Genomic DNA, 25,168 nt, shown 5'->3' with positions numbered 1-25,168 from the left:
ATTTCCCCAAGTCTCCACAGATTTGTTGTTTGGCCTTTCTGGCCCTCAGACTCCTATCTGCAAAACTTGAGTGTTGGCCTGGATCTCTGGTGTTAAACTGAATTTTGTGGAGTCTTAGGAGAGAGTTAAGATGCCCTTAAGGGCTGCCTGACAGGATGAGAGAAAGCCTCAGGAAGTAGGACCCTGGGTTTTCTCACATAGATCACCTGGATCTGGATGTTATCTCTTTGGTATTATCTACTATGGATATTGAGGCCCCATAAAAGATTTTAAATGGACATATTTAAAAACCACGTAAGGTCCTTTTCCATTTTAAAAGCTGGTTTTTCCATAGATAAATATAATGTGTAAAATATAATAATCACATTTTTTTCATTGTACCTTCAGCTTTTGTAAGGTTTCCACATTTACCATCTCATTTAATCATGTGTTAGAAAGGCAGATGGGATCCTAATTTGCAGGTAGGGAACCAGAGGCTCATTGCATGGCCTGTGCCAATGACATGGGGCCTGGAACCCAGACTCCTCTCTCACTGTCTGCTCCTCTCCCACATCTCTCCTCATCTTATGTCAGATCCCATCAGACAGTTGCCATTCTCCATTCTAACTTGGACTTAATCACCTAACAGAAGACCTGGACTAATATTCTTGTGGCACATCTAAATTCAATGTTCATACAAGTTGTTCATGTAGTTTTATAGGAATTATACAAATAACTAAGTTTATCCCACACTGGTGTTTTCATCCAGTGTTAAGTATAATTAATGACATTATCAGTCTCAAATAAAGATTCCTCTTCCCTGTGCAAAACATAGCTGAGTGATGCCCCACAGAATAGTTAATGCTTGTAGTCAACCTGCAAGCTAATCTTTTATTTTACTACATCTATTTTCTCACACAAGTTAGTGCTTACCAAGAGTCAGTTGTGTTTGTTCCCCAAACTGGTGATGCCAATTTTTCCCTTGCTGTTATAATTATATAATTAATTATGTATTATAAAAGCCTATGATATATGACTTTGAAAGAAGTTGTGTGTGTGTAAAATGTTGATTGCTTTAGGAACCTTTTTTTTTTTTTTTGGCTGCATTGGGTCGTCATTGCGGCCATTTAAAGTATGTGTTTTAAGTTTGTGACTTGAAACTGTGATATCTAATGCTGACTTTCCTTATTTTCAGAGGAAGATGTTTTATATTCCCAAGAATAAAACATAAAGGCAGTTGTTAGATGGACATCTCCTTAAATTCACAAAGAATTAAATAATTTTCATATGAGGAGTACTTAGAGGAGTCTGTACACAGAATTCTGAGGACACAAATGAGAGACCTCAACTCTTCCTGAGGTCACTGATGATTTTACAGAGCAGATATTTGAGTTGAGTCTAGAGGAGTTTCAAGGTAGGGAGAGGTGAAAGCAAGAAGAGTGGTGTGGAAGAGCTGTGGGAAGAAAATCAGAGGCTCAGAGTGGAAGGAATGTAGACGCAGTGAGGAGCAGATGGGGATGGAAATAAGGTTTCCAAACGAAATGGTTTCCATTGTTTCCCCGGGTTCATGTTCTCAGGTCTAGGTATGAGGGTGTAACCACCTAGTGACTATGGAAAACCATGCTCAGATGAATGTTGGGAGAAGAATGTTTTATGTCGAGGGATAAAGAAAAGAAGACAACTATCACTTCACTTCTTCATTGCTCTATTCAGTACCAAGCATGGAGCTAGGCATTATTTATGGTCTCATATCTAATATCTATGAAATAGATATTATTAATTTCTTCACTTTAAAGATAAGTTAACTGAGCCTTAAAGATGTTATGTTACTTCCTTCAAAATTCCCTAACCAACAGTAGCATAACTGGGACTTTGACCCCAGACTGCCTACATATGGAGCCCACAATGAGAAGTCATTAGCCATCTAGGCCACCACTCTCTGGTCTCCAGAACATGGAAATCCAGCGCTGTAGTAGTTATGGGCCCCACGGTTATGGGCAATTCTACATAGAGCTGTGTGTGAGGAATAAGATGGGAGTAGGCAGGCAAAGAGAGTAGTATAGATTTTTGCTGGGACTAACATCAACAGAGGCTAGGTCATGGTTTGGGAGGGACACAAAAGGGCCAAGTATAGGAAGCAGGTAAGACTAGATCCTTTGGAGCCTGCACTCCATCCAGATGTCTGACTGACATCCTGACTGAATGGAGAAAACTGACTTTACTGCACTCATTGATGACCTGGATATATTAGCTATTCATGCCTCTACTAAAGGCCCAGGTACACAGTGACTCCAGTGGCAGGTACTGGCCTTGCCTCTCTACTTCGAATACTCTGAGCACTGTAGACACAACCCAGACACATGGGCCATAACAGGGTTCATGATCCCAGGCTGATCCCATTTCATACATAACGACTCCAGGCACAATAAATGCCATGGCAGCACCCCAGGAATTTTCTGCATCGCTGGTTCCACCTTGTCTTGACTGTAAGAGGAGAGGTCAAGGCTGCTATTACTCATAGCCCAGTGAACAATCTCTCTCCCACCCACCAGCTATCCATCTTCATACATATTAACTACCAATGTATATTTTCCCAAGGAGCAGCTCAGAAGGTTTATATGGGATTACTCTTTTATCCAAGAGAATAAATGAACAAATGTGATCAGGGTGTAAGTTGTGTCTCCTAATTCATAAATGTTGACACATATGTGACAGGGAGATAGTAATTATGTGTATGAATTATATCTGCTTCTGAGCATTTACTTAATTATTTAAAATTATTCTTAGAGTATCTATAAGGAGTAGCATTAACCACATAGTACTTTTTTTTTTTTTTTTTAAACATCTTTATTGGGTATAATTGCTTTTACAATGGTGTGTAGTTTCTGCTTTACAACAAAGTGAATCAGCTATACATATACATATGTTCCCATATGTCTTCACTCTTGCGTCTCCCTCCCTCCCACTCTCCCCCATCCCACCCTTCCAGGCTGTCACAAAGCACCGAGCTAATATCCCTGTGCCTTGCGGCTGCTTCCCCCCAGCTATCTACCTTACTACGTTTGTTAGTGTGTATATGTCCATGACTCTCTCTCGCCCTGTCAAAAACTCACCCTTCCCCTCCCCATATCCTTAAGTCCGTTCTCAGTAGGTCTGCGTCTTTATTCCTATCATTACCCCTAGGATCTTCATGACATTTTTTTTCCCTTAAATTCCATATATATGTGTTAGCATACGGTATTGTCTTTTTCTTTCTGACTTACTTCACTCTGTTGACAGATTCTAGGTCTATCCATCTCATTACAAATAGCTCAATTTCATTTCTTTTAAGGCTGAGTAATATTCCATTGTGTATATGTGCCACATCTTCTTTATTCCATTCATCCGATGATGGGCGCTTAGGTTGTTCCATGTTCCTGGCTATTGTAAATAGAGCTGCAATGAACATTTTGGTACATGACTCTCTTTGAATTTTGGTTTTCTCAGGGTATATTCCAAGTAGTGGGATTGCTGGGTCATATGGTAATTCTATTTGTTAGTTTTTAAGGAACCTCCATACTGTTCTCCACAGTGGCTGAACCAATTCACATTCCCACCAGCAGTGCAAGAGTGTCCCTTTCTCTCACACCCTCTCCAGCATTTATTGTTTCTAGATTTTTGATGATGGCCATTCTGGACTGGTGTGAGATGATATCTCATTGTAGTTTTGATTTGCATTTCTCTAATGATTAATGATGTTTGAGCATTCTTCATGTGTTTGTTGGCAGTCTGTATATCTTCTTTGGAGAAATGTCTATTTAGGTCTTCTGCCATTTTTGGATGGGGTTGTTTGTTTTTTTTTGTTATTGAGCTGCATGAGCTGTTGTAAATTTTGGAGATTAATCCTTTGTCAGTTGCTTCATTTGCAAATGTTGTCTCCCATTCTGAGGGTTGTCTTTTGGTCTTGGTTATGGTTTCCTTGCTGTGCAAAAGCTTTGAAGTTTCATTAGGTCCATTTGTTATTTTTGTTTTTATTTCCATTACTCTAGGAGGTGGGTCAGAAAGGATCTTGCTGTGATTTATGTCATAGAGTGTTCTCCTATGTTTTCTTCTAAGAGTTGATAGTTTCTGGCCCTTACATTTAGGTCTTTTAATCCATTTTGAGCTTATTTTTTGTGTATTGGTGTTAGGGAGTGATCTAATCTCATACTTTTACATTACCTGTCCAGTTTTCCCAGCACCATTTATGAAGAGGGCTGTCCTTTCTCCACTGTACCATTCCTGCCTCTTTATCAAAGATAAGGTGTCCAGATGTGCGTGGGTTTATCTCTGGGCTTCTATCCTGTTCCACTGATCTTATCTTTCTGTTTTTGTGCCAGTACCATACCTGTCTTGATTACTGTTGCTTTGTAATATAGTCTGAAGTCAGGGAGCCTGATTCCTCCAGCTCCTTTTTTCATTCTCAAGATTGCTTTGGCTATTCGGGTGTCTTTTGTGTTTCCATACAAATTGCGAAATTTTTTTGTTCTAGTTCTGTGAAAATGCCAGTGGTAGTTTGATAGGGATTGCATTGAATCTGTAGATTGCTTTGGGTAGTAGAGTCATTTTCACAAGGTTGATTCTTCCCATCCAAGAACATGGTATATCTCTCCATCTATTTGTATCATCTTTAATTTCTTTCATCAGTGTCTTATAATTTTCTGCATACAGGTCTTTCGTATCCTTAGGTAGGTTTATTCCTAGATATTTTATTCTTTTTGTTGCAATGGTAAATGGGAGTGTTTTCTTCGATTTCACTTTCAGATTTTTCATCATTAGTATATAGGAATGCCAGAGATTTTCTGTGCATTAATTTTGTATCCTGCTACTTTACCAAATTCATTGATTAGCTCTAGTAGTTTTCTGGTAGCATCTTTAGGATTCTCTATGTATAGCATCATGTCATCTGCAAACAGTGACAGCTTTACTTCTTCTTTCCGATTTGGATTCCTTTTATTTCCTTTTTCTTCTGCTGATTGCTGTGGCTAAAACTTCCAAAACTATGTTGAATAAGGAGTGGTGAGAGTGGGCAACCTTGTCTTGTTCCTGATCTTAGTGGAAATGCTTTCAGTTTTTCACCATTGAGGATGATGTTTGCTGTTGGGCTTGTCATATATGGCTTTTATTATGTTAGGAAAGTTCCCTCTATACCTACTTTCTGGAGGGTTTTTATCATAAATGGGTGTTGAATTTTGTCGAAAGCTTTCTCTGCATCTATTGAGATGATCATATGGTTTTCTCCTTCAATTTGTTTAATATGGTTTATCACATTGATAGATTTGCGTATATTGAAGAATCCTTGCATTCCTGGAATAAACCCACTTGATCATGGTGTGTATGATCCTTTTAATGTGCTGTTGGATTCTGTTTGCTAGTATTTTGTTGAGGATTTTTGCATCTATGTTCATCAGTGAATGGCCTGTAGTTTTCTTTCTTTTGTGACATCCTTGTCTGGTTTTTGGTATCAAGGTGATGGTGGCTTCGTAGAAGGAATTTTGGGAGTGTTCCTCCCTCTGCTATATTTTGGAAGAGTTTGAGAAGGATAGGTGTTAGCTCTTCTCTAAACGTTTGATAGAATTCACCTGTGAAGCCATCTGGTCCTGGGCTTTTGTCTTGTTGGAAGGTTTTTAATCACAGTTTCAATTTCAGTGCTTGTGATGGTCTGTTCATATTTTCTATTTCTTCCTGATTCAGTCTTGGCAGGTTGTGCATTTCTAAGAATTTGTCCATTTCTTCCAGATTGTCCATTTTATTGGCATAGAGTTGCTTGTAGTAATCTCTCATGATTTTTTTTATTCTGCAGTGTCAGTTGTTACTTCTCCTTTTTCATTTCTAATTCTATTGATTTGAGTCTTCTCCCTTTTTTTCTTGATGAGGTCTGGCTAGTGGTTTATCTATTTTGTTTATCTTCTCAAAGAACCAGCTTTTAGTTTATTGATCTTTGCTATTGTTTCCTTCATTTCTTTTTCATTTATTTCTGATCTGATTTTTATGATTTCTTTCCTTCTGCTAGCTTTGGGGTTTTTTTTGTTCTTCTTTCTCGTAATTGCTTGAGGTGCAAGGTTAGGTTGTTTATTCGAGATGTTTCCTGCTTCTTAAGGTGGGCTTGTATTGCTATAAACTTCCCCCTTAGAACTGCTTTTGCCTGCATCCCACAGTTTTGGGTCGTTGTGTCTCCATTGTCATTTGTTTCTAGGTATTTTTTTATTTCCTCTTTGATTTCTTCAGTGATCACTTCATTATTAAGTAGTGTATTGTTTAGCCTCCATGTGTTTGTAGTTTTTACAGATCTTTTCCTGTAATTGATATCTAGTCTCATGGCGTTGTGGTCGGAAAAGATACTTGATACAATTTCGGTTTTCTTAAATTTACCAAGGCTTGATTTGTGACCCAAGATATGATCTATCCTGGAGAATGTTCCATGAGCACTTGAGAAAAATGTGTATTCTGTTGTTTTGGATGGAGTGTCCTATAAATATCAATTAAGTCCATCTTGTTTAATGTATCATTTAAAGCTTGTGTTTCCTTATTTATTTCATTTTTGGATGATCTGTCCATGGTGAAAGTGGGGTGTTAAAGTCCCCTACTATGAATGTGTTACTGTTGATCTCCCCTTTTATGGTTGTTAGTATTTGCCTTATGTATTGAGGTGCTCCTATGTTGGGTGCATAAATATTTACAATTGTTATATCTTCTTCTTGGATCGATCCCTTGATCATTTATGTAGTGTCCTTCTTTGTCCCTTTTAATAGTCCTTATTTTAAAGTCTATTTTGTCTGATATGAGAATTGCTACTCCAGCTTTCTTTTGGTTTCCATTTGCATGGAATATCTTTTTCCATCCCCTTACTTTCAGTCTGTATGTGTCTCTAGGTCTGAAGTGGTTCTCTTGTAGACAGCATATATAAGGGTCTTGTTTTTGTATCCATTCAGCCAATCTGTGTCTTTTGGTGGGAGCATTTAGTCCATTTACATTTAAGGTAATTATGATATGTATGTTCCTATTTCCATTTTATATATTGTTTTGGGTTCGCTACTATAGGTCATTTCCTACTCTTGTGTTTCGTGTCTAGAGAAGTTCCTTTAGCATTTGTTGTAAAGCTGGTTTGGTGGTGCTGAACTCTCTCAGCTTTTGCTTGTCTGTAAAGCTTTGTATTTCTCCATCAAATGTGAATGAGATCCTTGCTGGGTAGAGTAGTCTTGGTTGCAGGCTATTCTCCTTCATCACTTTCAGTATGTCCTGCCACTCCCTTCTGGCTTGTAGGGTTTATGCTGAGAGATCAGCTGTTAACCTTCTGTGGGGATTCCCTTGTGTGTTATTTGTTGTTTTTCCCTTGCTGCTTTTAATATGCTTTCTTTGTATTTAATTTTTGACAGTTTGATTAATATGTGTCTTGGCGTGTTTCTCCTTGTATTTATCCTGTATGGGACCCTCTGTGCTTCCTGGACTTGATTAACTATTTACCTTTCCCATATTAGGAAGTTTTTCAACTATAATCTCTTCAAATATTTCTCAGTCCCTTTCTTTCTTTCTTCTTCTTCTGGAACCCCTATAATTCGAATGTTGGTGCGTTTCATGTTGTCCCAGAGGTCTCTGAGACTGTCCTCAGTTCTTTTCATTCTTTTTTCTTTATTCTGCTTCTGCAGTAGTTATTTCCACTACTTTATCTTCCAGGTCACTTATCCGTTCTTCTGCCTCAGTTATTCTGCTATTGATCCTATCTAGAGTGATTTTAATTTCAGTTATTGCATTGTTCATCGTTGCTTGTTTCATCTTTAGTTCTTGTAGGTCCTTGTTAACTGTTTCTTGCATTTTGTACATTCTACTTCCAAGATTTCGGATCATCCTTACTATCATTATTCTGAATTCTTTTTCAGGTAGATTGCCTATTTCCTCTTCATTTGTTAGGTATGGTGGGTTTTTATCTTGCTCCTTCATCTGCTGTGTGTTTTTCTGTCTTCTCATTTTGCTTATCTTACTGTGTTTGGGGTCTCCTTTTTGCAGGCTGCAAGGTTCGTAGTTCCCGTTGTTTTTGATGTCTGTCTCCAGTGGCTAAGGTTTGTTTCAGTGGTTGTGTAGGCTTCCTGGTGGAGGGGACTAGTGCCTGTGTTGTGCTGGATGAGGCTGGATCTTGTCTCTCTAGTGGGCAGGTTCACGTCTGGTGGTGTGTTTTGGGGTGTCTGTGGCCTGATTAGATTTTAGGCAGCCTCTCTGCTAATGGGTGGGGTTGTGTTCCTGTTTTGCTAGTTGTTTGGCATAGGTTGTCCAGCACTATGGCTTGCTGGTCGTTGAGTGAAGCTGGGTGCTGCTGTTAAGATGGAGGTCTCTGGGATATTTCCACCGTTTAATATTATGTGGAGCTGGGAGGTCTCTTGTTGACCAGTGTCCTGAAGTTGGCTCTCCTACCTCAGAGGCAGAGCCCTGACTCTGGCTGGAGCACCAAGAGCCTTTCATCCACACAGCTCAGAATAAAAGGGAGAAAAAGTAGGGAGAATTAGTAGAAAGTATGAGTAAAGAAAGAGGGAAAGGAGGAAGGAAGGAAGGAAGAAAGAAGCAAAGAAGGAAAGAAAGGAGGGAGGGAGGGAGGGAGGGAGGAAGGAAGGAAGGAGGGAAAGAAGGAAAAAAAGACAGAAAAAAAGATGATACAGTAAAATAAATAAAGTATAATATAGTTATTGAATTAAAAAATATTAGAAAAAAAAAAAAAAGGGACGGATAGAACCTTAGGACAAATGTTGGAAGCAAAGCTATACAGAGAAAATCTTACACAGAAGCATACACATACACCTTCACAAAAAGAGGTAAAGGGGAAAAATCATAAATCCTGCTCCCTGAGACCACCTCCTCAATTGGGGTGATTCGTTGTCTAAAGGAGGGAGGGAAGGAAGGAAAGAAAGAAAGAACGAAGGTAAAGTATAATAAAGTTATTACAATTAAACTTAATTATTAAGAAAAAGAATTTTTAAAAAAAAAGTCATGGACGGATATAGCCCTAGGACAAATGGTGGAAGCTAGAGTATACAGACTAGATGTCACACAGAAGCATACACGTACACATTCACAAAAGAGGAAAAGGGAAAAAAATCATAGATCTCGCTCCTAAATTCCACCTCTTCAATTTGGGATCATTCCTTGTCTATTCAGGTATTCCACAGATGCAGGGTATATCAAGTTGATTGTGGAGCTTTATCCGCTGCTTCTGTGGCTGCTGGGAGAGATTTCCCTTTCTCTTCTTTGTTCTCACAGCTCACAGGAGCTCAGCTTTGGATTTGGCCCTGCCTCTTGCGTGTAGGTCGCTGGAGGGCGTCTGTTTTTTTCGCTCAGACAGGACGGGGTTTAAGGAGCCGCTGATTCGGGAGCTCCGGCTCACTCAGGCCGGGGGTTGGGGGATGGGGGAAGGAGGGGCACTGCGTGCGGGGCGGGCCTGCGGCTGCAGAGGCAGCGTGACGTTTTGCGGCAGAGGCCGGCGTGACGTTTGCACCAGCCTGAGGCTCGCCGTGCGCTCTGTCCCGGGGAAGTTGTCCCTGGATCCCGGGAACCTGGCAGTGGCGGGCTGCACAGGCTCCGCGGAAGAGGGGTGTGGAGAGTGACCTGTGCTCGCACACAGGCCCCTTGGTGGCGGCAGCAGCAGCCTTAGCGTCTCCCGCCCGTCTCTGGGGTCCGCGGTTGTAGCCGCGGCTCGCGCCCGTCTCTGGGGTTTGCGCTTTCAAGCCGCGGCTCGCGCCCGTCTTGGGGGCTCGCGCCCTCAGCCGCGGCTCGCGCCCGTCTCTGGGGTTCGCGCTTTTTAGCCGCGCTCGCGCCCGTCTCTGGAGTTCCTTTTAAGCAGCGCTCTTAAACCCCTCTCCTCGCGCACCAGGAAACAAAGAGGGAAGAAAAGTCTCTTGCCTCTTCGGCCGGTGCAGGCTTTTCCCCGAAACTCCCTCCCGGCTAGTCGTGGTGCACTAACCCCTTCAGGCTATGTTCAAGCCGCCCAACCCCAGTCCTCTCCCTGAGCTCCGTCCAAAACCAAAACCCGAGCCTCAGCTCGCAGCCCGCCCGCCCCGGTGGGTGAGCAGCAAGCCTCTCGGGTTGGTGATGTGCTGGTCGGCACCGATCGTCTGTGCAGGAATCTCCCCGCTTTGCCCTCCGCACCCGTCGCTGTGCACTACTCCGCGGTCCCGAAACTCCCCCCTCTGCCTCCCGCAGTCTCCGCCCGCGGAGGGGCTCCTAGTGTGTGGAAACTTTTCCTCCTTCACAGCTCCCTCCCACTGGTGCAGGTGCCGTCCTTATTCTTTTGTCTCTGTTTTTTCTTTTGCCCTACCCAGTTACGTGGGGAGTTTCTGCCTTTTGGGAGGTCTGAGGTCTTCTGCCAGCCTTCAGTAGGAGTTCTGTAGGAGTTGTTCCACGTGTGGATGTATTTCTGGTGTATCCGTAGGGGAGGAAGGCGATCTCCGCGTCTTACTCTTCCGCCATCTTCAAGGTCCCCAACCACATAGTACTTTTAAACCATAATCTAGTGTATAAATAGATGTATGGAGATTGTGCATATTTTGAATTTGTTATAGAGACAGACTTTTAGGAAATTTACATAGATCTTTCAACTCTTTCAAGAGATGTACTATATGCTCCTCTCTCAAGGAGTTTTATCATTGTGCTTGTTAATTGTGTATGTGGGAAGTTGCTAATTATATATATAATAAATGTATAAATCCATAATTAACCAGGCATGTAATTATATCAATAACTTACAATTATAATATTATATTGCAAGACAATACAATTGTATTATTTAACACTGTTATAATAAATGGCATTAGTTATGGGAATCTATCAGAGTTTTCATTGAGGAAGTGGCTCTAATTCATATTTCTGGTTTATATTTTAGAAAAATAATGAGAATCTACAAAACATTTATAATACTGTTTTGTTTATTTGCCCAAACAAATTATAGTAAAACTTCAGGAAACCAGATCACATTATGTTAAATGTTTTAAATTCTTCTTCCAAAGAAGGAAAGAAGACCTGTTAAAAAGCCTTAATTAAGATGATGTCTTGAAACATACAGTACCTTGCTTGTCATGAAGCAATTGTGCAAACTAGAATATAAATTTAGCTCCTGGCAGAATGATTAATGTATTACATCAACCCTCCGGGAATGTTACAGCAAAGGGGTTATAAGTGTCTTTAGTTTGCCATACATGGATCATTACTCTTTTGCTTTCATGATTTACCCTTGGGGCCTTAGAAAAAAATCAAAGGATAGTATGGTCCAGGTGTCTCAAAGAATTCTTATAGCTAGTGTGAAAAATAAGACTCATGAAACCACTGTTTCAAAATTATAGCAGTGCCAGCCTGATTATTATGGGAACAATGAAAAGGGATTTATGTAAGGGGCAATGATGGGCTTACGATTCCCTAGTGGGCACTAGCAATGAATCATTTGAGAAACCTGGATCAGAGGTGGAAATAATTAGAGTCCTTGTCATCCCGTCCACTTCTGATTGTTAGTCTTGCACTGTACTTGACTTACAGTGATAAGAGTCATGTCTGTAGTTTTCTTTTTAAAATCTGAAAGTCCTTTCAGGTCTTGTAACACAATCCTTAGTGTAGGGCTTAGACTGTAGATTTTTGAAAGGAGGACTCTCTTCTGGGATAACATATTAGGACTTACCCTTGGTAAAAATAAAACAAATACAACCTTCCTGACTAGCAGTTTACTCTATATCATACAACCAAATTTCTACGGATTTTTTTCTCTATACAAGAAGTCTCCATCTCATCCAAAAATATTTTTTGCCCTCTCATTTATCATAGTCCTTTTTTCTTTAGGTGATGGGAAGTTTTTTAAATTGCAACCTATTTTTGTTAGATACAATTTCATTTCAGTCAATCATTGGAAGTCTTTTTTCATTTCCAGTTGAAAACTTAGTCTCTCAATAGTTCCTGTCCCAAGTACAGAATGACTTAGTAGGGTTTTCATCAGCACATCTTCTTGTACAATTAAACTCATCAAGTAGCTCCTATGTTGGGTGCATAAATAACTACAATTGTTATATCTTCTGCTTGATTGATCCCTTGAGTCATTATATAGTTTCCTTCTTTGTCTCTTGTAATAGTCTTTATTTTAAAGTCTATTTTGTCTGATATGAGGAATTGCTACTCTAGCTTTCTTTTGGATTTCCGTTTGCATGGAATATCTTTTTCCAACCCTCACTTTCAGTCTGTATGTGGCCCTAGGTCTGGAAGTGGGTAACTTTTAGACAGGCATATATATGTTTTGTATCCATTCAGCAGTCATGTTTCCTGGTTGGAGCAGTTAATACATTTACATTTAAGGTAGTTATCAATATGTATGTTCATATTACCATTTTCTTAATTATTTTGGGTTTGTTATTGTAGGTGTTCTCCTTCTCTTGTGTTTCCTGCTAGAGAAGTTCTTTTTAGCATTTGTTATAAAGCTGTTTGGTGGTGCTGCATCTCTTAGCTTTTGCATATCTGTAACGTTTTAATTTCTCTGTCAAATCTGAATGAGATCCTTGCTGGGTAATCTTGTATGTAGGTTTTTCCCTTTCATCACTTTAAATATGTCCTGCCAGTCCCTTCTAGCTTGCAGAATTTCTGCTGAAAGATCAGCTGTTAACCTTATGGGCATTACCTTGTATGTTATCTGTTGCTTTTCCCTTGCTGTTTTTAATATTTTTTCTTTGTATTTAATTTTTGATAGTTAGATTAATATGTGTCTTGGCGTGTTTCTCCTTGGATTTATCCTGTCTGGGACTCTGCACTTCCTGGATTTGATTATTTCCTTTCCCATATTAGGGAAGTTTTCAACTATAATCTCTTCAAATATTTTCTCTGTCCCTTTCTTTTTCTCTTCTTCTGGCACCCGTATAATTCGAATGTTGGTGTGTTTAATGTAGTCCCAGAGGTCTCTGAGTTTGTCCTCCATTCTTTTCTCTTTATTCTGCTCTTTGGTCGTTATTTCCACTGTTTTATCTTCCTTGTCACTTATCCATTCTTCTACCTCAGTTATTCTGCTATTGATTTCTTCTAGAGAATTTTTAATTTTATTGATTGTATTGTTCATCATTGTTTGTTTGCTCCTTAGTTCTTCTAGTTCCTTGTTAAACATTTCTCATATTTTCTCCATTCTACTTCCAAGATTTTGTATCATCTTTACTATCATTACTCTGAATTCTTTTTCAGGTAGACTGCCTATTTCCTCTTCATTTGTTTGGTCTGGTGGGTTTTTACCTTGCTCTTTCATCTGCTGCGTATTTCTCTGCTTCTCATTTTGCTTAACTTACTGTGTTTGGGGTCTCCTTTTCTCAGGCTTAAGGTTCATAGTTCAAGTTGCTTTTGGGGTCTGCCCCCAGTAGCTAAGGTTGTTTCTGTGGGTTTTGTAGGCTTCCTGTTGGCAGGGACTGCTTCTTGTGTTCTGGTGGATGGGGCTGGATATTGTCTTTCTGGTGGGCAGGACTGCTTCTGGTGGTGTGTTTTTGACCTTATTATGATTTGAGACATACTCCTTGCTAATGGGTGGGGCTGTGTTCCTTTCTTGCTAGTTGTTTGCCATAGGGTGTCCAGCACTGTAGCCTGCTGGTCATTGAGTGGAGCTGGGTTTTAGCATTGAGATGGAGATCTCTGGGACAGCTTTTGCTGTTTGATATTACATGGAACCAGGAAGTCTCTGGTGGACCTATGTCCCGAACTCAGCTCTCCCACCTCAGAGACAGGTCTGACACCCGGCCAGAGCACCAAGATGCTGTCAGCTACACAGCTCAGAAGAAAAGGGAGAAAAAAAGAAAGAAGCCAAAGAATAAATAAGTTATTAAAAGAAAAAAAATTATGGAAAATAAAATAAATTAAAAGGAAAAAAAAAGAATGAAAGAAGAGAGCAACCAAACCAAAAAAACAAATCTACCAATGATAGCAAGCACTAAAACTATACCAAAAAAAAAAAAAAAAAAAAAAAAAAGATAGAACCCTAGGACAAATGGTAAAAGCAAGCAAAGCTATACAGACAAAATCACACAAAGAAGCATACACATACACACTCACAATAAGAGAAAAAGGAAAAAATACATATATTATATTAAAAATAAGGAAGGAGAGCCACCAAATCAATCAACAAATCTACCAATGATAATAAACTCTAAATTACTAAGATAACATAAAACTGGAAACAAATTAGATGCAGAAAGCACACCCCAAGTCTACAGTTGCTCCCAAAGTCCGCCGCCTCAATTTTGGGATGATTCGTTGGTCCATTCAGGTATTCAGAGATGCAGTGTACATCAAGTTGATTGTGGAGATTTAATCCACTGTTCCTGAGGCTGCTGGGAGAAATTTCCCCTTCTCTTCTTTGTTTGCACAGCTCCTGGGGTTTGCTTGGATTTGGCCCCGCCTCTGTGTGTAGGTCGCCTGAGGGCATCTTTTGGGAAGTCTGAGGTCTTCTGCAAGTGTTCAGTAGGTGTTCTGTAGGAGTTGTTCCACATGTAGATATATTTCTGATGTATTTGTGGGGAGTAGGTGATCTCCACGTCTTACTCCTCCATCATCTTGAAGGTACTCTCCGTAAAGGGTATAATGTCTTGACTTAGAAAAATGCTTCTTATTTTGCTACGTATTTAGAAAGCATCCAGCATATTTTTTATATAGTTAACACAATCTTTGAGGCCATCTGCGGTTTGCAACAAATTTATAGTTTAGTAGTTTAAATTGATGAGAAAATGAGCTGCTGACATGTTTTTCCAAATGGATATTTGAAGATGGTGCAGCCAAAATACTTGGCATGAAAATGAGGAAAGGATGAGGACTGTGTATCTACAGAACACAACTCTCTAATGCGACACAAGCTAAAATTTGAAATTTTACTAGTACTCCTAGGTTCTTTCTTATAATCTTTAATGAAATGTTGCATTAAACCTTAGAAAAACTCCAATATTTTCTCCTCTCATATCTATGTGGATACCAACATTCTAATTATTGGCAAGTTCCCTTGAGAAACCAAGTGCCATTTTAAATAGGCACTCTTTCAAGTACTATTCATGTATTGATTCATTAAATCTTCAGATATAAAAAGAACAAACGCAAAATCAAAAAAGTCCATCATATATATTATAGTGGTAGAAAAATTATTAACTTCAAGTTATTTTTCAGGATTTGGGCTCTTTATATTTTGATGTCATTTTCTAAATTTACTAATATTTTTGTATTATATACACATGCAAATGCATGCACACACACTCATATGTAGTGCCACAAAAGGATGAAAAAACCTTGGTTTTGTAGTACTAAAAATTTTGGTGTTTCATGCTTTTTTTTTTTTTTAATTTAGTTTGAGGCTAAGAAGTAAAGGTATTGGCCTAAGGCTGTGGGTAAAAGACCCCTACATTGGACTTCCCTGGTGGCGCAGTGGTTGAGAGTCCGCCTGCCGACGCAGGGGACACAGGTTCGTGCCCCGGTCCAGGAAGATCCCACATGCCGTGGAGCGGCTGGGCCCATGAGCCATGGCTGCTGAGCCTGCACGTCCGGAGCCTGTGCTCCGCAACGGGAGAGGCTACAACAGTGAGAGGCCCACGTACCGCAAAAACAAAAACAAAAAGACCTACACAACTGACAGTACATTTTTCAAAGAAAAAAATACTTTTAAACTTTTTTGAATTACAAAAACAAAATTTGCCTCTTGCTTTTCTTTTAGTACTAGTTGATCATTGATACTGGGCATTTAATTAACTCAATCAACAGATACTTACTAGGTCCTCATACGTTGGGCCCCACATATGAATGAGGCATAACTGCTTCCTTCGAGGCAGAGCTTTGCCACCCCTGAATGTGAATGTCCTTTCTTCTTAGAAACCCATAATGTGTAGCTAGGTCAAAGATGAGACTCCATAGACAGTAACTCAGCCCCAAGGGGACCTAGATAGGAGCCCTGGGCACCAACACTAAAGCGTCATTAGTCCTCCACCTTCAGAGTTACAACTTAATGGTGTAAAAATCATCATCGTCACTTATACTGCTCCTCCCCACTGATCAGCTCTGTGATTCCACTGGCCCTGTGAGCAAGACCATGTGGCTTACATACCAAATATATACTAGTATAAAGAATTTCCTATGTGGAGAGCATTATGAATCGGTTTTAAATGTACCATTTGTCAGAGAAGAAACAACTACAAATAGGACCCAAACAGCTTAACGTAAACTGAAATATTATAACAATAGCCTATGACTAAATTAAGTAATATGTACAAATGTTAGTATTATCCTACATTTCTTTAGACTTTGAAGCATATTTCTGCCCACACTTTTGATTCACAAACACACAGACTGTGCCACCTAAGGAAACCCATAACCCATAACCACTCAGCTGTAACTCTGCATCCCCAAATATCCTTCCGGGCGAGGCAAGTGTTGTCTGGAAGAGCTAATGAACAACCACTCTATACCATACTTTATACAATACCATGCAAAGTACTCAGTTAGGCCTGAGGCCATGTGAATTTGTCAAATTTTAGGTTTCATTAAAACGTAAATGTCAGCTTAGGTTCTATAAAAGGCACAGCTATTTACAAAGGGGTCATATATTTCAAGCAGTTGTTCTGGATTTGAGTCCTTGGAAAAAGAAGTGTAGGTGAGATTTTGGTAGAGTGTGGAATTAAAAAAGAGAGCTGGGACTTCCCTGGTGGTCCAGTGGTTAAGGCTCCATGCTTCCACTGCAGGGGGCATGGGTTCAATCCCTGGTCGGGGAACTAGGATCCAGCATGCCACACAGTGTGGCCAAAAACAAACAAACAAAAGTAGCTAGGGGTATGCTTTTTTTTAATAGTAAAAAGAGGGCATTCAATAAATATTCATCAGGTGTCAGGTACTATCCTAGGCCCTTGGGGTACAGGCATGAATTATGAATTGAACAGGGAGTATCCCTGTCCTCATGGAGCTTTCACTCTAGTGGGAGAAACAGACAGCAAAAGTAATTTTATAATGTAATATCAGGTAGTGAGAAATGCCATGTAAAGAAAAGCAGCACAAGAGTACAGAGAGTGACAACCTAGTGGGTCAGTGGGGGACACTCATGTGAAGGTTAGGTGCTCAAGAAAGACTTCTCAGATAAACTGACAGGTGAGCAGAGACCTACCTCCATGGAGTGAGAGTAAGCCGTGTGAAGAGCAGCCGGGCAGAGGGAACAGTGAAGACCCTGAGGTGAGTTCCAGGAGTTGGTGAGTCCCCGGAATATCTGTAGGCAATGTTGATGGATTGCTGTAAAGAATGAGGAGGGTGTTAGAAAATGAGGTTAGAGAAGTAGCCAAGACCAGGTCATGGATGCTATGTTTGGCCATGTTAGGGACACTATGATATCTGTTAAGTATTAAGTACCCATGAAATAATTTTATCTGGGGAAAAAGAAACGTACATGTATTTTTTTCCTTATTATCAACTTTTAAAATGTATTTGATACCTACATAAGAATATATGTATTCTGCAGGGAAGCTGTCTGGACAACTCTGGTCTCCTGCTTCACATCCTTGAGGACATTTTATTCCTATAGCCATTCCCGCCACGACCATCTACTTTAGCTGAGTGGTGATCTCTCACATGGGCTGAGGCTTCCCTAAAACCACTACACGGGAAGCTGGGGTGAACTGAGCCGGCACTCATTCCTGCCCCACCTGGAAGTGGGAAGTTAATGCTCCATGGGGCAATCCTTGACCAAAGGAGACAGGAGCTAGTGATGAATGCATCACTTTGGGATTCTGAGATAGATTCTTTTGGTCCCACAGAGGTCTTGGCAGATTTGTCCTGCCCCAGTTTCCTCAATAACTCTGTTGGCTTTCTCTTCTTCCCTGTTTCCCTCTTCCAAAATCCCTATCCTGTTCTCTGGAATCACTTCTCATAACAAACTACCTGCATGCCATCACTTGTCTCAGGCTCTATCTTCCTGGGGGAACTTCAGCCAAGAAAACAAGTTAAAAGGTCTGAACTGCAGTTATATAAACTACAACACCCTTGGCTACACTACCCACCTCCCAGGAACTAGTGTATTCCAATAACCCACAAGTTCTTATGTGCTTCTCCCCATCTCATTCCTCAGCCTCTCACAACCCTCGTGCCCTCCATGAGCCATAGTCACAAGCATTGGTTTTGTCACTCTCTTACTGTAGTTTTTTTTATAAGTTTAACATATGTTTATGTATTCCAAAGGAATATACTGTTTTACTTTTCTATGTCTTTGAGCTTTATAAAATAGTATTATAAGTACAGTTTTATATAACTAATTTTTTTATTAGTTAACTAAGTTTATTATTAGTTAACTAATTATGTTCCCAATATTCATCCCTGTTGTTGTTTGAAGTTGTAATCCTGCACAGTAGTCATTTATTCATTTCCTGTCAATAGGCATTTAGGTTTTTCCATTGTTTTGCTAGTTTGAGCATCATCACTGTGAACATCTTTGTACACATGTCCTAGTGCACATATGCAAGAGGTCCCCTTGGGCTACACTGTCCAATACAGTGGTGCCTGACACATATGGCTATTGAGCTTTTGAAATGTGGCTAGTCCAAATTCAGACATGCTGTAAAGTGTAAAATATGTACGAGATTTCAAATATTTAGTATGAAAAATAATGAAAATATTTTTTGAATAATTTAAAAATATTGATTGCATGTTGAATGCTACCTGTTTGAATATATTGGGTAATATGACATATATTATTAAAATTAATTACCTGTTTATTTTCCTTTTTTAATATGGCCACCAGAAATTTTAAAATTACAGATTTGGCTTGCATTATGCTTTTACTGGACAGCACTAGTCTGCAGCAATACTGCTCAAAGTGTGTTTCCCTGACCAATAGCATCAGCATCATACAGAAATTCAGAATCTCTGGACCCAACCCAAACCATCTAAATGATTGCAGCAAAACAGAATTCAACAAGAAAAAAAGGAAAAAGGAAAGAAAAGCAAAGGAAAGGAAAAAACACAGAATCCAGGAAAGAGGAAAGAAGTGTAGTGTACAGAGTACCAGATCAAAGGCGAACACAGAGACCTTGGAGAAAGGTTTCTAAAAAAACACACATGATTGGAAAGAAATAGAGGGAATACTTACTATAAATAGTACATAAAAAGGAATAATTAGCAACTTCAGGGAAAAGAGAAGCAGCAGCAGAAGTGGAGTGGAATCATATTCACTCTTGGGTCTTTAATGAACAGTATTTATACACAATTATAAGAAGAGCTGTTGGTGGGGTAGGATGGGGGAGACTGTATCCATTTGTTACAAAGTGGAGCATCAAAGAGATCTTCCATAATTGAGGGAACATTCTCTAACCTCATTTTGTAGAGGTTAACGCATTACCTACAGATATAATGGGACATTTTGAAAAAGGAACTAAATCTCGAAAAAAAGTGTGTATATCTCCAATATGGGAGGAGGGGAGCTAGAGGTCTGGCAAGAAAGGAGATAAATTTCATTTGTCTGGCAAAAGATAATCAATGGCTAAAATGATGGATGGAGAACTAGCTGGAAGAATATTATTTTCCAAAAGAAAAAGCTAAAGAGATAAAAGCACTCACTTCTGAGAGTAGGAAAAGGGGAGGAAAATCATTGCTTGTAATTAATTTTAAAGACCACTTTATAAAAATATAAAAATTAAAAAAAAACTTACTGGATATAATACTTAGCTATAGCCATATACTAATATAGTATCTATAGTTATATACTATAGATATATACCACTTAGATGTAGTTCACAGTAGTCAGTTACTATATTACCTTCTTTTTGTTGACATATATTTGTAGTTTTCTCAGGTTTCTTTAAGTTTAATTTTTTATGACAAGCATATGTTTATTTTTTTAAATGTATGTATTATGTATCAATATACCATCCCCTATCTTTACAGTTTGACAGTATTTTTGATACTATTTATCTTAGCTATTGATTTTTAATAAGGCAAAAAATCCTTCACATCTAATATTGTTTTCTTATGTAACAAGACTCTAGAAAAGATTTAAGGTGTAGCTTAAGCAATACTACAAAATTTATGTCAAAAGAGCATTTAAAGGTATATAAATGCAAGCACACAATAAAGAAAATGTTCTAGGAAAAGAATGGAACTGTGCTTGAAGAATGTGATAGGAAAAGCAATGTTTAACTAATAAACTGATTACATAATATATTCCCTGAAAGAGAGGAATTATTTTAAAGATTAGGAACACCTCAGAGCTTCTCCCATTTTTGCAATGAGTATTTCTAGTGTTTTAATTCTCCCTTAATTTTTTGCAATCATTGATGAATGTCAGCTGTACTCAGATACGCAGCTCAAGGCCCTCATGTATCAACGAGATTTGCAAAACTCTGCCAACAAAATTCTTGTTGTGAGATTTATGGCACTGGATAATTGTTTTCTTTTGGGTTAGCATGCTATTTATGCAGATTATTTTAGTTTGATCTTATTCAAAACTGGAAAATGTGGTAAACCAGACCAGGAATGCAAACAGACTATTTTTGAGGTCTTTATACCAGAAAATTAGCTTAACTTTTGTTCAAATCTAGATGTAAGTTTTGGTTGTACTATAGTTTATGTGCCTAAATTATTGAAAATAAGTGTAGTAAGCTCACACTATGGCCCACCTGTAAAGAGCTGATTCACAGAGCACACTCCATGCCTGTGCTTGCAGCTTTCAAGTCTGGGCCACTCCTGCTATGAGTCCTGAAAACACCTGGAGCAATGACATTCAAATAAATGGAGAAAGTGATCAATGATTACAACCCGTGAGATTATTTGTCAATAATTCATGTATGATTATAATCTCAAAAAAACACAGCAGTGATGGCATCAAGTTGTGGATTTAATTTAAAGTATAAAATAAAAAGTACCTCTTTGTATTACTAAGCATAGCAACTATAAGCCAATATAGAAACCTTTAGATTTGGGATCACCTCATCTTTTCAGACAGCTTTTGGTTTTACTCTTGTTTTTGTCTGGAAATTGACAAGAATATACATTCTACGTGCATCCTGATTTTAGTGCTGAGTCTATTCATGAGGCACCTCAAGTCGAGAGCAATGTTTATCTGGCCAGTTTTTTTATCAAAATGAAAAATTCCAGTGACTGTTTTTGTGGAATAAGATCCTTTGGTAGTGCTATAGAACTTTAGAGACAGAAGATAGCTATCGTATAATTTACACAAACTGTATCTCATCATTTTTCGGAAGACTAATCTAAACCAGAAATTAAGGAAGTTGCTACCATCAGAGAACCAATGGTCTGAAACTTCAAACATGCTTTTCCTAACTGATAAAGTATGTGTACTTATCCTTTAAGAGCTTTAGGTAAATTCTGAGTCTGGAGGCAGACACATCTATCAACTGAAGAGAAAAAAAAAAAATCCCCAGTTGTTCAATTCAAGGAATTGAGGGATTACTGAACCATCAATAAACTGACTTGCTGGGATTATAGATGAACCGTTTACTGACTATCCCGCGCTTTTCAGCCATGTAGATAGCTCCCGACAGATCTGGTTTATAAAACAATAGACTCCTTATTCTGGGGAAAACAGCTGCAAGAGCTCTTCAAGAGATGGGTGGTACTCTGCTTTGTTTAAAATATTCAAACTTTACATGAAGGAAAAGACAATGTTTTATTGTTTAACAATACATTATGGAACAACTGCTGTTTCAGGGCATTCTCTATAATAGGAGTCTGTAGATTTTCTACAGGGTTTTTTATTCATTAATTGAAAGCAGGACATTGGCCATGGTGATTTACATCTCTGAATTCCTTTTGAAATTGACTTGTACAGTCTTTTTAATCCTTTAACTCAGTTAACCAGGGAGTTAGAGACACCCTGTTGTTTTACTTCTGAATGTCTTAAAATTATGTGTAGGGCTTAAATTATTTCAATTTTAGAACATGGAACATGAACAAACTTTAAATCTCAATGTTCCTTTGGCTATCAGAAGTTTAATGAATAAAAAAATTCACATAAAATTAACTTATTCACTTTGAACATGTCTCCTTTGAGTATAAAAATATATTTAATGCTTCAGACTAATGTGACATAATGATGCATACGCTATTACTGATATGTAAAATTTGCCTTTTATACTCTTTTTAAAGGAAAATTGAGATTCAGATCTCATAATGATGTTATAAATTAAAATCATTTTATATGTATGGCTATTTTCTGAGAGTTAGCAAATAAACTAACTGACAAGCAAAGAGAAAAATTATACCGAGCCAACTATCTTTGTTAAGTATGGTGGCCATAATCAAAGGAAAGGGAATAAGCTTGAGAAACTGATCATATTCTATTTAAACTGTGATGTTTTCTCAAAGGAAAAACATAAAACTCTCCCAACAGATCATTTAGTTATGGAAATTAACTCTCTCTTGCTCTCTGTACTCTCTCTCACTCTCCCTCCCGCCCCCACGCCCTTTGGTTTGTTTGTTCACCAAATTGCTTATAAGCCCAATTAGGTCTTTCTTCTTCTCCTTTCTCCTGGCAGAGACAGACTCTTCTCTCAGGTTAATTTTTCCACAAGGACAACCTCCACATCTTCAGGCATGTAACTGACTCTACGCCTGCTCTAAAGTCTATTGCAAGACGGTTTGTTTACTGTGCTCTACAGCCTCCCCTCTTCATCCTCTGTGACTAATTGAAGCCATCAGATCCTGTTTCCTGAGGCTCCTGGTATGCTCTGAACTTGGCTTATTCCCTCCAAAGTTTGGCCTTGTTTTTCCCTTTCTTGTATCCCAAGGTGTAATAAAACACCTTCAACTACTTTTCTTTCTCTATAAGGCTCTATTTGCTGCCAGAACTTTAGGTATTATAAAAAGCAGTATGTAGCAATAAGCCAGGAAACTAAAATATCTTAGAGGCCCATGTCTCTTATAAAATGTAATTTTTCCAGAATAAACACATCAGATTGATTTGTGTCAACAGTAATATCATAGCGTGCTAAGAATAGTTTGATACTTACAAGCTCATTTTAACAATTTAGAGGCCATCACAAAATTGAAATTATAGCCCTACCTCCTATTAAATGAGTAAAATAAATTATATAAATTATTTAAATTAATGTATGTTTTATTTCTGATTATTAAAAAATATTTTTATTGAAACTTGTAAAATCAAAGCTGTTTAAGATGGAGAGCTTCACTACTTGAAGATAACAGGAATAAAGATAATTTTATGAACCAAGCCAAGCACCACTCTGTGCACAGAGTAAACAATAATTACCAGAGACAAAGTAGATTATAGTCTAGTCAGTCTAGAAGACAGTTAGACATGAAAACCTACAACTGTAGATAGACAAAGGCAGTGAGGGATGAAAAAAAAGAGCTGAGGGAAAATGTCCTTTTAAGATGGCGCATTCAATACCAGAAAGAGCACAGGAGAGGCTGACAGAACTTAAAACCTCACTGGTCACCTAAACAAAAATCCTATGAGAGACCCTTGGAAAAAGGAGGTTAAGTCTCTGCGTTGAGAGAAAACAGCAGCCTACAGTAGGAGAGGGCTAGGGAAAGACAATATGGAATATGAGGACAGGTAGAAAGTTCCCCTTGTGCCTTATTCTAACCCCTTCCCTCCATATTGTCCTGGTTGAGGACAACCCAGAAGTTCCTAGTAGAATGGTCTGAGCAGGGTAGCCCTCTTTCCATGGTAACCACAAATGTTGTCTGGGGTTTGTCAGTCCAGAACTCAGGATACTCATAGCCCCACAAACAGCTCCCCACATGTACAAAGCTTCCAAAAGCCTCCAGGAGGAGCAGCCACTCAGGACTAGGCTTTTGTTCCTTGTATTAGGTAAACGTTACAAATCGTGAAAGATGATATTTGTAATGTAGTGGGGTTCTCCACCGTGACTGCACATTAGAATCCCCAGGGGTGGTGAGACTTAAAAAAACTACCAGTCATCCAATCAAAAAATGGGCGCAAGATCTAAATAGACATTTCTCCAAAGAAGACATATAGATGGCCAAAAAGCACATGAAAAGATGCTCAACATCACTAATTATTAGAGAAATGCTAATCAAAACTATAGTGAGATATCAACTCACACCGGTCAGAATGGCAATCATCAAAAAATATACAAACATGTGTTTGCTGGAAATCTGTATATATTCTTTGGAGAAATGTCTATGTAGGTCTTCTGTCCATTTTTGGATTGGGTTGTCTGTTTTGTTGATATTGAGCTACATGAGCTACTTGTATATTTTGGAGATTAATCCTTTGTCAGTTGCTTCATTTGCAAATATTTTCTCCCATTCTGAGGGCTGTATTTTCATCTTGTTTATGGTTTCCTTTGCTGTGCAAAAGCTTTTAAGTTTCATTAGGTCCCATTTGTTTATCTTTATTTCCATATAGATTGCCAACAAACACATGAAAGGATGCTCAACATCACTAATTATTAGGAAAATGCAAATCAAAACCACAATGAGGTATCACCTCGCAACGGTCAAAATGGCCATCACCAAAAATCTACAAACAATAAATGCTGGAGAGGGTGTAGAGAAAAGGGAACCCTCTTGCACTGTTGGTGGGAATGTCAATTGATACAGCCACTATGGAGAACAGTATGGAGGTTCCTTAAAAAACAAAACATAGAACTACCATATGACCCAGCAATCCCACTACTGGGCATATACCCTGAGAAAACCATAATTCAAAAAGAGTCACGTACCACAATGTTCATTGCAGCTCTATTTACAATAGCTAGAACATAGAAACAACCTAAGTTTCCATCATCGGATGAATGGATAAAGAAGATGTGGCACATACATACAACAGAATATTACTCAGCCATAAACAGAAACGAAATTGAGTTATTTGTAGTGAGGTGGATGGACCTAGAGACTGTCATACAGGGTGAAGTAAGTCAGAAAGAGAAAAACAAATACTGTATGCTAACACATATATATGGAATCAAACAAAAATGTTTATAGGGCTTCCCTGGTGGTGCAGTGGTTGGGAGTCTGCCTGCTGATGCAGGGGACGCAGGTTCGTGCCCCGGTCCAGGAGGATCCCACATGCCGTGGAGCAGCTGGGCCCATGAGCCATGGCTGCTGAGCCTGTGCGTCCGGAGTCTGTGCTCCACGGCAGGAGAAGCCACAGCAGTGAGAGGCCCACGTACCACAAAAAAAAAAAAAAAAAAAAAAAATGTTTATGAAGAACCTAGCGTAT

General features: G+C 38.9%; 1 long non-coding RNA gene across 1 annotated transcript in view; it reads right to left on the bottom strand.

The window, feature by feature from the left end:
- LOC116763760 overlaps positions 1-20,695 on the bottom strand; it is a 75,942-nt gene extending 55,247 nt beyond the window's left edge. The window contains exons 1-2 of the long non-coding RNA XR_004352614.1: positions 20,613-20,695; positions 17,117-17,238 (exon numbers count right to left, since the gene is read on the bottom strand). This is a non-coding gene — a long non-coding RNA (uncharacterized LOC116763760). The remainder of the gene's footprint in view (positions 1-17,116; positions 17,239-20,612) is intronic.
- Positions 20,696-25,168: the final 4,473 nt, after the last annotated feature.

The sequence above is a fragment of the Phocoena sinus genome, chromosome 12 (assembly GCF_008692025.1).
Source record: "Phocoena sinus isolate mPhoSin1 chromosome 12, mPhoSin1.pri, whole genome shotgun sequence".
NCBI lineage: Eukaryota > Metazoa > Chordata > Mammalia > Artiodactyla > Phocoenidae > Phocoena > Phocoena sinus.
This window is presented reverse-complemented; position numbering and strand designations above follow the sequence as displayed.